The sequence below is a fragment of the Hyperolius riggenbachi genome, chromosome 10 (genome assembly GCF_040937935.1).
Source record: "Hyperolius riggenbachi isolate aHypRig1 chromosome 10, aHypRig1.pri, whole genome shotgun sequence".
Lineage (NCBI taxonomy): Eukaryota > Metazoa > Chordata > Amphibia > Anura > Hyperoliidae > Hyperolius > Hyperolius riggenbachi.
This window is the reverse complement of record NC_090655.1, coordinates 245435768-245447255: the sequence shown is the minus strand read 5'-3', so window position 1 is coordinate 245447255 and position 11488 is coordinate 245435768. Positions and strand designations below refer to the sequence as shown.

Genomic DNA, 11488 nt, shown 5'->3' with positions numbered 1-11488 from the left:
TATGAATCAAGAAAATATTTATTGTCAATTAGTGCAAATCTATACAAGTGAGCAATGCAAAACCCCGCAGTGAAACAAAGAAAAGACGCAGCAATCCTAATGACACCTAACTATGCAAAATAAACATATACATACAAGGCGGAACAGCAGACAAGGACAGAGCAGAGTCATGCGCACTAACATGGACCCGCTCAGGCTTTAGCAAAAGAAAAAGTCAAGCCCGATCAGGTCTGTGCTACTGCGCCTGCGCGAGGTGTATTGTGCCTGCACAGTTTTCCACAGAAGCCTAAGTGGGTCCATGCTAGTGTGCAGGCACAATGCGTCCATGCTTAGGGGGTCCCCACTCACGAACAGCTTGGTGGATGAAGTCTCCGGCCTTGGGTGAAAGAAGAAGAGAGAGAAAGACAAAGAGAGAGAGAGTGCTCCGTCCCTTGCAGAGATTAGCTTTCAGCTGTTCACTTACTCCAGAAGGGCAGAGTGTGTAGTACAAACTTGGCAGCATTAATAACACCGAGATAGTGCCAAGCAACTTAGGACCAGGCAGTGTGCTGCATAGCAGAGTGTGCATGACAGACTGGAGGAGGACAGTGTGGTGCTAACTGGAAATCACGGAACAACAGCTGATCTGCTGCTGGCTGCTGTAACACCACCCCAGTTGTCCTGCCGCCTAAGGCTCCAACCTTTGTGGCCTGTGTGAAATATATGAATTTCGTTTTTAACAAACATACTCCAAAAACATCCCACTTCTATTAAGAAGCCCAGTTTGGTGTTGGAAGGGTCACTGTAATCGGTAAACTTTTTCACACACTCTGAACATGAATATGGCCGGTCTCCTGTGTGAGTTCTCTGGCGACTCTGAAGGCTTGAGGAAAGAGTAAATGTTTTCCCACACCCTGAGCAAGACTAAGAGCACTCTCTTGTGTGAGTTCTCTGGTGCTTCTGAAGGCCTGAGTGAGCAGTATATTTTTTCCCACACACTGAACATGAATAAGGCCGCTCCCTGGTATGAGTTTTCTGGTGCCTCTGGAGGCTTGAGTGAGCAGTATAATTTTTGCCACACAATGCACATGAATAAGGATGCTCTCCGGTATGGGTTTTCTGGTGCCTCAGAAGGTTTGACTGAGCAGGAAAGCTTTTCCCACACTCTGAGCATGAAAAAGGACGCTCGCCCGTGTGAGTTCTTTCGTGCCTCTGAAGGTTCGAGTGAACAAGAAACCTTTTACCACACTCTGAACATGAAAAAGGCCGCTCTCCTGTGTGCGTTCCCAGGTGCCTCTGAAGGTCTGAGCTATAAATGAAAATTTTCCCACACTCTGAACATGGGAAAGGACCCTCTCCTATGTGTTTTCTCAGGTGCGACTTAAGGTATGAGTTATTATTAAATCTTTTCCCACATTGTGAACATGAGAAAGGACGCTCTCCTGTGTGTGTCCTCTGGTGCTTCTGAAGGGTTGAGTAAGTTGCAAACCTTTTACCACACTCTGAACATGAAAAAGGACGCTCTCCTGTGTGTGTCCTCTGATGAATCTGAAGGGTTGAGTAAGCAGCAAACCTTTTCCCACACTCTGAACAAGGATAAGGACGCTTTCTTGTGTGTGTTCTCTTGTGCAACTTAAGATTTGAGCTATTTCTGAACTTTTTCCCACATTGTGAACATGAATAAGGCTGCTCTTCTGTGTGTGTTTTCTGATGAATCTGAAGGTGTGAATTAGAAGGGAAAGGTTTCCCACACTCTGAACATGAAAAAGGCCCTTTGTGACTTCTTTGGTGCTTAACAAGGTCCCGATAAGTTGTAAAACATTTATCACAAGCCAGACATGAATGTTTCTTGTTGCCATCACCTGTTATAGTATCTGCCGTACTGGAAGATTCCTGAGAATGACCCCAATCATTCGCTCTACCAGCAGTGTGCACACCTGGAGGGATATTTGGGGTAACAGGATGTGACCCTCCAGAAGCTTCCTGATGATTGGAGGGAATGGTGGAAATTCCTGGAGGAATCTGTGTGACGCCATTATCTTCTACATTACAAGGAGGAGGTACAAGAAGGTGTCCCTCTGACCGGTTTCCAGTATTGTTTCCACCTGCTGGGAGAAGAGTGAAAGTACAAGTTACCTGCTGATGTCAGAGGCCTCGCTACATATCAAAGCAAAGTTCTGATTGGCGCAGCTCATACTGCACATAAGTAATGACTCCCTCTGTCATGGCTGATATGCATAACTGACAGAGTTCCCCTCTAACTTACACACACGAGGCGAGAGTCTAGAGTTTCCCTTTAGATGGAGACACAGACAGCTTTTTTTTTAAGAAGGCAATTACACCATGCTTTGCTTTTTTAGTAGGAGGGCTTTTTGGTTCCTTTTATCCCCCTATACATTCCTAGTAGTTTGGGTCACCCTGAGCTGCTTGGTTACTCTGTTGTACTCGACCAAGCCCCATTTCATACAGCCTTATCAATCCCTACCATGTACTGATGAGGACCAAAAGTCCGAAACAGGCTGTCTACATGTGGGTTTGATATGGCTGTGTAAAACTTAAAGCTATAGGCTTGCTATAAACCAGCGGTTCTGGATGCTTGCTTGGCTTACCAAGGGCAAAAAGGGATAATTTGCATATTTAGTAGGTGTGCATTGTGGGTAACCACAAATGTTCATTTATAACTGAATTATTGCAAATTTCCTTCTGTTTTAAGAAGGCAATTACACCAAGCTTTGCTTTTTTAGTAGGAGGGCTTTTTGGTTCCTTTTATCCCCCTATACATTCCTAGTAGTTTGGGTCACCCTGAGCTGCTTGGTTACTCTGACAGACAGCTGAGACCTCTTTATATTCAATACACCAGACCTCACCCAAATGCCAAATACCACATATTGATAAGCTTATAAGGGTTTTTCGGTACTTTTATTGCACCACACACACTATGCACTACAACACACACTCATAGCAGACCTGGTGTTCAGATGAGACTAAGGTGACCTAGCAATTACTACTATAGCTAAACTATAAATCTGAAAATCCCTATCTGTCATAACTACAGAATGAGAAGACTTCTAAATACACATGTAGTCCAGGTAGATTCCACTTGATGCCCTGATCACAAACAGACCAAATAAGGCTACATGCTATTGTATAGCCAATGTCTTCAAAATAATGGTTTCTCAGGAACACAATACAGTAGAACAGTTACTTAGGGCCCATTTCCACTAGAGCGAATCAGCATGTATTTTCTGCATGCAGATTTGCATAACCAAAACAAATCAATGGGCCTGTTTCCATCTTTTTTTTTTCTCAGCACACACACCCCGATTTGTTAGTGTTCAACTAATTGTGTAGCAGCAATTTTCTTTCTTGCCGTACTCCTAAGTTGAGTTGTGTGATCATCATAGTTTGCAGTGAAACATATTTTTTTTCCTATTCTTTCCCCTCTTTTTTGATTATACGACTTGATATTTTAGGGATTTAGTTTCTCCCAGACAGTAAAGAGTAGCCTTAAGAAAGGAAGGGAGGAAGAGAGAAAGCGGTCAGAAAAAGAAAGGGAGAGAGAAAGCAGAGCACAAAAAAACAAAAAAGCGAAGCGACAAGGGAGGAAGAGAGGAGGCCAAGAAGTGGAGAAAGTGTGAGGTTATCGGTCTAATAGTTCCATCTCTCCCCCTTCCCTTACCCCTCAGACACACCTTTCCCATTCTACCGTATTTGTTATCTCTTTACCAGTCCCATTCATACAACGCTGACACCTATTGGCCGAAAAAGGGCTTATGCCCCTACTAAGTATGCCCGGTCACCATCCTATTTTTTTTAACTGAAATTACTTGTGAGCTCTCTCCAGATTCTAGAGGTACCGACAGAACCACCATACACGTCGTCCACATACAGTGCATCCATCCTGGCAATCCATTCTTTTAAATCTGGGGGGACTGGGTCCTACCAACTATTTATAAGAATACTCTTAGCTACAATAGTACCAAATTCCCTGATTAAAGAGCACCCATTACTATCTTTACTACCCGCATAGCTAAAGATGGCTTCCCCTGCTGTTAGAGCAACACTTCTTAGAAAATCTGTGTGGTGGACTGTGCAGAAACAATCTGCACAGCAGAGCCATCAGACTTTGCAAACTGCAAGGTTAGTTTGCGATTCGCCTGAAATGTAATTAATAGGAAAACACATGCGTTTTCGTTATGGGAATTTGCATACGTTTTTGCATAAAATCAATGTACAAGCACACAGGCACTGACATGGTTAAAGAGAATCTGAAGCGAGTATAAAACTCGCTTCTTCTCTTATATTCAGCAGGGGCATGTGTGCCCCTGCTAAACCGCCGCTATCGCGCCGCACAACGGGGGTCCCTTACCCCCCAAATCCCCTCCGTCCTCGCCGGGGATCTCTTCCGCATTGAGGCATGGCTAACGGCTATAGCCCTGCCTCACGTGCGTCTGTCAGCGCGTATCTCCGCTTCTCCCCCGCCCCTCTCAGTCTTCCTTCACTGAGAGGGGCGGGGGAGAGGCGGCGATGCGCCGCTGATAGACGCGCTGTGAGGCAGGGCTGCAGCTGTTAGCCCTGCCTCTAGGAGCAGCAAAATCTACGACCAATTTGGTCGTTGATTTTGCAGGGGGGGGGGGGGGGAATTGGGGGGTAAGGGACCCCCGTTGTGCGGCGCGATAGCGGCGGTTTAGCAGGGGCACACATGCCCCTGCTGAATATAAGAGAAGAAGCGAGTTTTTACTCACTTCAGTGTCTCTTTAAATTTGCACATTTACAAACAGATATGAAATTTAACGTGTTTTCGCGTTAAAATAAGCATACAAACGCATATCAATTCGCACCCACATGCTAATTCGTTTTTTCCCGCAACGGAATCGCACCGCAGTAGTGGAAACGGGCCCTTAAAGTTTTAATGTGAGCAGTTAGCTGTTCCCCCAGATAAATTTGACACAAGTCTTATCATTATAAGGTGATAAAATGCTGAGTAACCTATTGTCTGATTGGTTTCTGTACATGACATCAATGCTGCCAAAGAGCTGCTGCTATTTCCTCACTAAGGGCCTGATTCACAAAGCGGTGATAACTCAGTTATCACGCCTAAAAGACTTTAGGCGTGATAACCTTTGCACTAGCAAAGTTATCACCGCTTTGTGCTCCAACTCGCGCAAAGTCCCATAGGGCTTAATGGGCACTTCGCGCGAAGCACGGTGCGCTGCGCGCGTAGCGCACCGCGCCACGCGCGCAAAACTTTGCGCGCGGGAGTTCGCACGTATTCCTTCAGATCACGCCTAAACTAAGTTTAGGCGTGATAAAGGGCTTTTCACAGGCGTGCAAAGTGTTTGCACCGCTTTGTGAATCAGGCCCTAGGAGCCTTAGAAGCTGTGACTCCCAATGGACTGATTGCTGCAGCTGCTATCACTGTAACCCCAAGGACTGGATCATCATCAGACCAACACAAACTGCCTATTCTTTCTTCATTATTCCTTTTATTTTACTGTGGGCTATAATGTATATTTGTGTTTTCTGTCTGTATTTCTGTAGTCATTAATTCACCATGTTGCCTGTACTTTTATACACGTTATAAAATCATTTAGGCTTTCTCCATAATCTGAGTAGTCACAGTCTGCCTCTGGACATTACTGTACCTATTGTGTGCTTGCACCTCTGTGCCACTCTGCCAGGAGCACGGCAGAAGCTAATAGAGGCCTTGCTTACATGTAATGTTACTATGCACAACTGGTGTGTGGGCTGTATCCACAAATAGGAAACATGAAAATATTGTCCGGCTCTGTGCTCAACCTCCCTGTCTCGACACACCGTGGGGATCAGCAGAGCAGCCAGCCTGCAGTTGACCTCTCTGCATTGCTGGTGAAGTTCACATGTGTGAGATGACATGTGGGCTCATGTGAGCAAAAGAACACGGACAGTCAGTAGCTCCTCCCACTTACACATTTTACATAATCTGACGCTTCCTCAGAGGTGACGCAAAATTATTCATGTCAATGAAATGACAGTAATCAAAACGGACACTTTAGCAAACAAGAGGTGGAACTGTGAATCCAATCAGTCAGACAGACCATATGCATGCATACAAACCCATGGACCTCAAGTCCTTAAAGGGGAACTGAAGTAAGAGGTATACGGAGGCTGCCATATTTATTTCCTTTTAATCAATACCAGTTGCCTGGCAGCCCTGCTGATCCTCTGCCTCTAATACTATTAGCCATAGCCTCTGAACAAGAATGCAGCAGATCAGGTGTTTCAGACTTTAAAGTCAGATCTGACAAGACTAGCTGCATGCTTGATTCTGGTGTTATTCAGATACTACTGCAGAGAAATAGACCAGCAGGGCTGCCTGGCAACTGGTATTGATTAAAAGGAAATAAATATGGCAGCCTCCGTATACCTCTTACTCCAGTTCCCCTTTAATAGAGGGAGGAGGCTGGTGTATGACTTGTGATAAATGCATTCAGTACATGGAGGCTTAGCTACAGTGGGAACCAATATATTTGGTCCTGGTCTGTGTATAGTATAACAAGGATAATAGGAGAGTGGTAGTCAGTAGCTCATGTTTCTAACTTTACAATTTTGCGCAGCATGTATTTTTTAACGTTGTGCATCCCTTTGTCTGCTAAATGGCGACACATTAGTATCCAGGGCACTATCTGCATGGATAGTATCCACTATTTCATGGAGTTTGTATGTTCTCACTGGGTCTACTTGGGTTTCCTCAGGACACTCCAGTTTCTTCCTACATCCAAATACATACAGATAAATTAATTGGCTTTCCCCTAAAATTGGCCTTAGACTATAATACATACACTACATGATACATACACATTACTATGGTAGGGATTAGATTGTATGCCCCCCACTGAGGCCTCACCGCGATTTTCCAGCAATTTTAATGTGAGTCAATGGGAGCTTTTTTTTAAAAAAAAAAGCTCTCAGGAAGCTCTATAGGCCAAAAATGCTCTGAAAAGTGCTTATAGTGTGTCTGAGGCCTCAGAGAGGTCCCTGAAGAACGATAGCATAACAAAAAGTGTGTTAAACACACTTTGCTGGTCAGAACAGGGCTGGTGAGCCATTTAAGACTTCCTGCGCTACAATCCTGTCACCTCACCTGCTATTGGCAAACAGTGATCTCTGCAGGAGGATGCCAGAAATCAGGCATCCAGTTCATGAGCTTTCTCACTCCTGCACGCTTAAATTCCTCCTACCCCCATGAACTGGCCTGTGACCCCTCGCACACAACCGGAGAGCTACGGTGACCTGGCCTGTGACCCCTCTCACTCCCGGAGAGCTGGTGTGACCTGGCCTGTGACCCCTCTCACACCCGGAGAGCTGGTGTGACCTGGCCTGTGACCCCTCTCACACCCGGAGAGCTGGTGTGACCTGGCCTATGACCCCTCTCACACCCGGAGAGCTGGTGTGATCTGGCCTGTGACCCTTCTCACACCCGGAGAGCTGGTGTGATCTGGCCTGTGACCCCTCTCACACCCGGAGAGCTGGTGTGATCTGGCCTGTGACCCCTCTCACACCCGGAGAGCTGGTGTGACCTGGCCTATGACCCCTCTCACACCCGGAGAGCTGGTTCGACCTGGCCTGTGACCCCTCTCACACCTGGAGAGCTGGTGTGACCTGGCCTGTGACCCCTCTCACACCTGGAGAGCTGGTGTGACCTGGCCTGTGACCCCTCTCACACCTGGAGAGCTGGTATGACCTGGCCTGTGACCCCTCTCACACCCGGAGAGCTGGTGTGACCTGGCCTGTGACCCCTCTCACACCCGGAGAGCTGGTGGGACCTGGCCAGTGACCTCTCTCCTCTCACACCCGGAGAGCTGGTGTGACCTGGCCTGTGACCCCTCTCACATCTGGAGAGCTGGTGTGACCTGGCCTGTGACCCCTCTCACACCTGGAGAGCTGGTGTGACCTGGCCTGTGACCCCTCTCACACCTGGAGAGCTGGTATGACCTGGCCTGTGACCCCTCTCACACCCGGAGAGCTGGTGTGACCTGGCCTGTGACCCCTCTCACACCCGGAGAGCTGGTGTGACCTGGCCTGTGACCCCTCTCACACCCGGAGAGCTGGTGTGACCTGGCCTGTGACCCCTCTCACACCCGGAGAGCTGGTGTGACCTGGCCTGTGACCCTTCTCACACCCGGAGAGCTGGTGTGACCTGGCCTGTGACCCCTCTCACACCTGGGGAGCTGGTGTGACCTGGTCTGTGACCCCTCTCACACCTGGAGAGCTGGTGTGACCTGGCCTGTGACCCCTCTCACACCTGGAGAGCTGGTGTGACCTGGCCTGTGACCCCTCTCACACCCGGAGAGCTGATATGACCTGACCTGTGACACCTCTCACACCCGGAGAGCTGGTGTGACCTGGCCTGTGACACCTCTCCTCTCACACCCGGAGAGTTGGTATGACTTGGCCTGTGACCCCTCTCACATCCGGAGAGCTGGTGTGACCTGGCCTGTGACCTCTCTCCTCTCACACCCGGAGAGCTGGTGTGACATGGCCTGTGACCTCTCTTCTCTCACACCCGGAGAGTTGGTGTGACCTTGCCTGTGACCCCCTCACACCCGGAGAGCTGGTGTGACCTGGCCTGTGACCTCTCTCACACCTGGAGAGCTGGTGTGACCTGGCCTGTGACCTCTCTCCTCTCACACCCGGAGAGCTGGTGTGACCTGGCCTGTGACCTCTCTCCTCTCACACCCGGAGAGTTGGTGTGACCTTGCCTGTGACCCCCTCACACCCGGAGAGCTGGTGTGACCTGGCCTGTGACTCCTCTCACACCCGGAGAGCTGGTGTACCCTGGCCTGTGACCCCTCTCACACCTGGAGAGCTGGTGTGACCTGGCCTGTGACTCCTCTCACACCCGGAGAGCTGGTGTACCCTGGCCTGTGACCCCTCTCACACCTGGAGAGCTGGTGTGACCTGGCCTGTGACCCCTCTCACACCTGGAGAGCTGGTGTGACCTGGCCTGTGACCTCTCTCCTCTCACACCCGGAGAGCTGGTGTGACCTGGCCTGTGACTGATCTCACACCCGGAGAGCTGGCGTGACCTGGCCTGTGACTCCTCTCACACCTGGAGAGCTGGTATAACCTGGCCTGTGACCCCTCTCACACCCGGAGAGCTGGTATAACCTGGCCTGTGACCCCTCTCACACCCGGAGAGCTGGTGTGACCTGGCCTGTGACCCCTCTCACACCCGGAGAGCTGGTGTGACCTGGCCTGTGACCCCTCTCACACCTGGAGAGCTGGTGTGACCTGGCCTGTGACCTCTCTCCTCTCACACCCGGAGAGCTGGTGTGACCTGTCCTGTGACTGATCTCACACCCGGAGAGCTGGCGTGACCTGGCCTGTGACTCCTCTCACACCTGGAGAGCTGGTATAACCTGGCCTGTGACCCCTCTCACACCCGGAGAGCTGGTATAACCTGGCCTGTGACCCCTCTCACACCCGGAGAGCTGGTGTGACCTGGCCTGTGACCCCTCTCACACCCGGAGAGCTGGTGTGACCTGGCCTGTGACCCCTCTCACACCTGGAGACCTGGTATAACCTGGCCTGTGACCCTTCTCAGACCCGGAGAGCTGGTATAACCTGGCCTGTGACCCCTCTCACACCCGAAGAGCTGGTGTGACCTGGCCTGTGACCCCTCTCACACCTGGAGAGCTGGTATAACCTGGCCTGTGACCCCTCTCACACCCGGAGAGCTGGTGTGACCTGGTCTGTGACCCCTCTCACACCCGGAGAGCTGGTGTGACCTGGTCTGTGACCCCTCTCACACCCGGAGAGCTGGTGTGACCTGGCCTGTGACCCCTCTCACACCTGGAGAGCTGGTGTGACCTGGCCTGTGACCCCTCTCACACCTGGAGAGCTGGTGTGACCTGGCCTTTGACCCCTCTCACACCCGGAGAGCTGGTGTGACCTGGTCTGTGACCCCTCTCACACCTGGAGATCTGGTATAACATGGCCTGTGACCCCTCTCACACCCGCAGAGCTGGTATAACCTGGCCTGTGACCCCTCTCACACCTGGAGAGCTGGTATAACCTGGCCTGTGACCCCTCTCACACCCGGAGAGCTGGTATAACCTGGCCTGTGACCTCTCTCCTTTCACACTCGGAGAGCTGGTGTGACCTGGCCTGTGACCCCTCCTCATACCTGGAGAGTAATCATGTCTCCTGTATGAAAATGGCAAATGCGGGGATCTCTGCTTGAGGACACCAAAGATCAGACCTGTTCACACATGGCTGCGTGTTCACTCCTACATGCTGGAGTGCCTGCTGCTCTCTCAGTAGCCGCAATGCAGCGCTGAGACCCCCGGACAGCTGCAAATGGCAAGATTTACCTTTAAGATCCCACGCAGGTGCAATACCATCTTCCCCTCGTGCTCCAGTGGAAATAGCTGAGCCCGATCGGGTTCACTCTACTGCGCAGGTGTCTCGTGCCTGCACTGTAGAGCAAATCCGATTGGGTTCAGCTACTTCTGCCCGAGGGGGAAGAAGGTACCGCGCCTGCGCTGGATCCCAAAGGTAAATATCACTGTGTGCTGCCGGTGCTACTGTGCCTATCTCGGTGGATTTTTGGCAGAAGCCAGAGCAGGATTGGGGCTACACAGGAGGATGGGGGAAGCCTCATTAGGGCCCAAAGGCTTCCCTCTCCCGAAGGTAAGTATCCTCTAGGGGCAATTTTTTCCTTACAGATTCTCTTTAAGGCGGTCATGAATGTTACAATTCTCCAACAACTGATCGTCCGATTTGATTGTAATATCGATCGGAAATTATCGTTCACGCCCATTAAAGGAAGAAAATCTGCTATCCATTTTGATCAGATTCACGGACTCGATCCAAAAAAAACAAAAAAAAAACAGATCGATTCCATGAATTTGATTGAATTGGATAGCAGCTTTCTTTCAGTTAGTGGGTCCAAAGGACCATTTCTAATTTATGCTACGATCAAATCGGATGATCATTTGTTTGGAGAATTATATCGTTAATGGCCACCTTTACTTCTTGCAGACTAAATGCGCACATTAAATGAGATTTACCATTGACTTTCATTAGCCATTCTGGAAAAAGAACGCAATGAGAAATTTCGCATATGAACACAACTTTAAAGAGAATCTGTACTGTAAAATTCTTACAATAAAAAGCATACCATTCTATTCATTATGTTCTCCTGGGCCCCTCTGTGCTGTTCCCTGCTGCAATCCTGGCTTGTAATTGCCAGTTTTATGCAGTGTTTACAAACAAAAGACATAGCAAGTGATAGGCTGAGAGTAGCTCAGTGTGTGTGTCATACAGAGTGTGCAGGGGGCCTGGAGAGGGTGTGTATAGCTTCTATCCAATCACAAGCAGCACAGCACATTCCAGCCTGACTGCCTGAGCCCGACAGACCCGACAGAGGAGAGAAGATTAGATCATATAACAGAGATAACACAGCCACTGTGAAACTAGGAAAGGCTGCAGTAAGACAGAGCACATTAGAATAGCTATAGGAACT

The 11488-nt window shown here is 49.4% G+C and overlaps 1 pseudogene; it reads right to left on the bottom strand.

The window, feature by feature from the left end:
• The window catches only part of LOC137537034 (zinc finger protein 850-like), a 55581-nt pseudogene continuing 44093 nt past the window's right edge, over positions 1-11488 (bottom strand).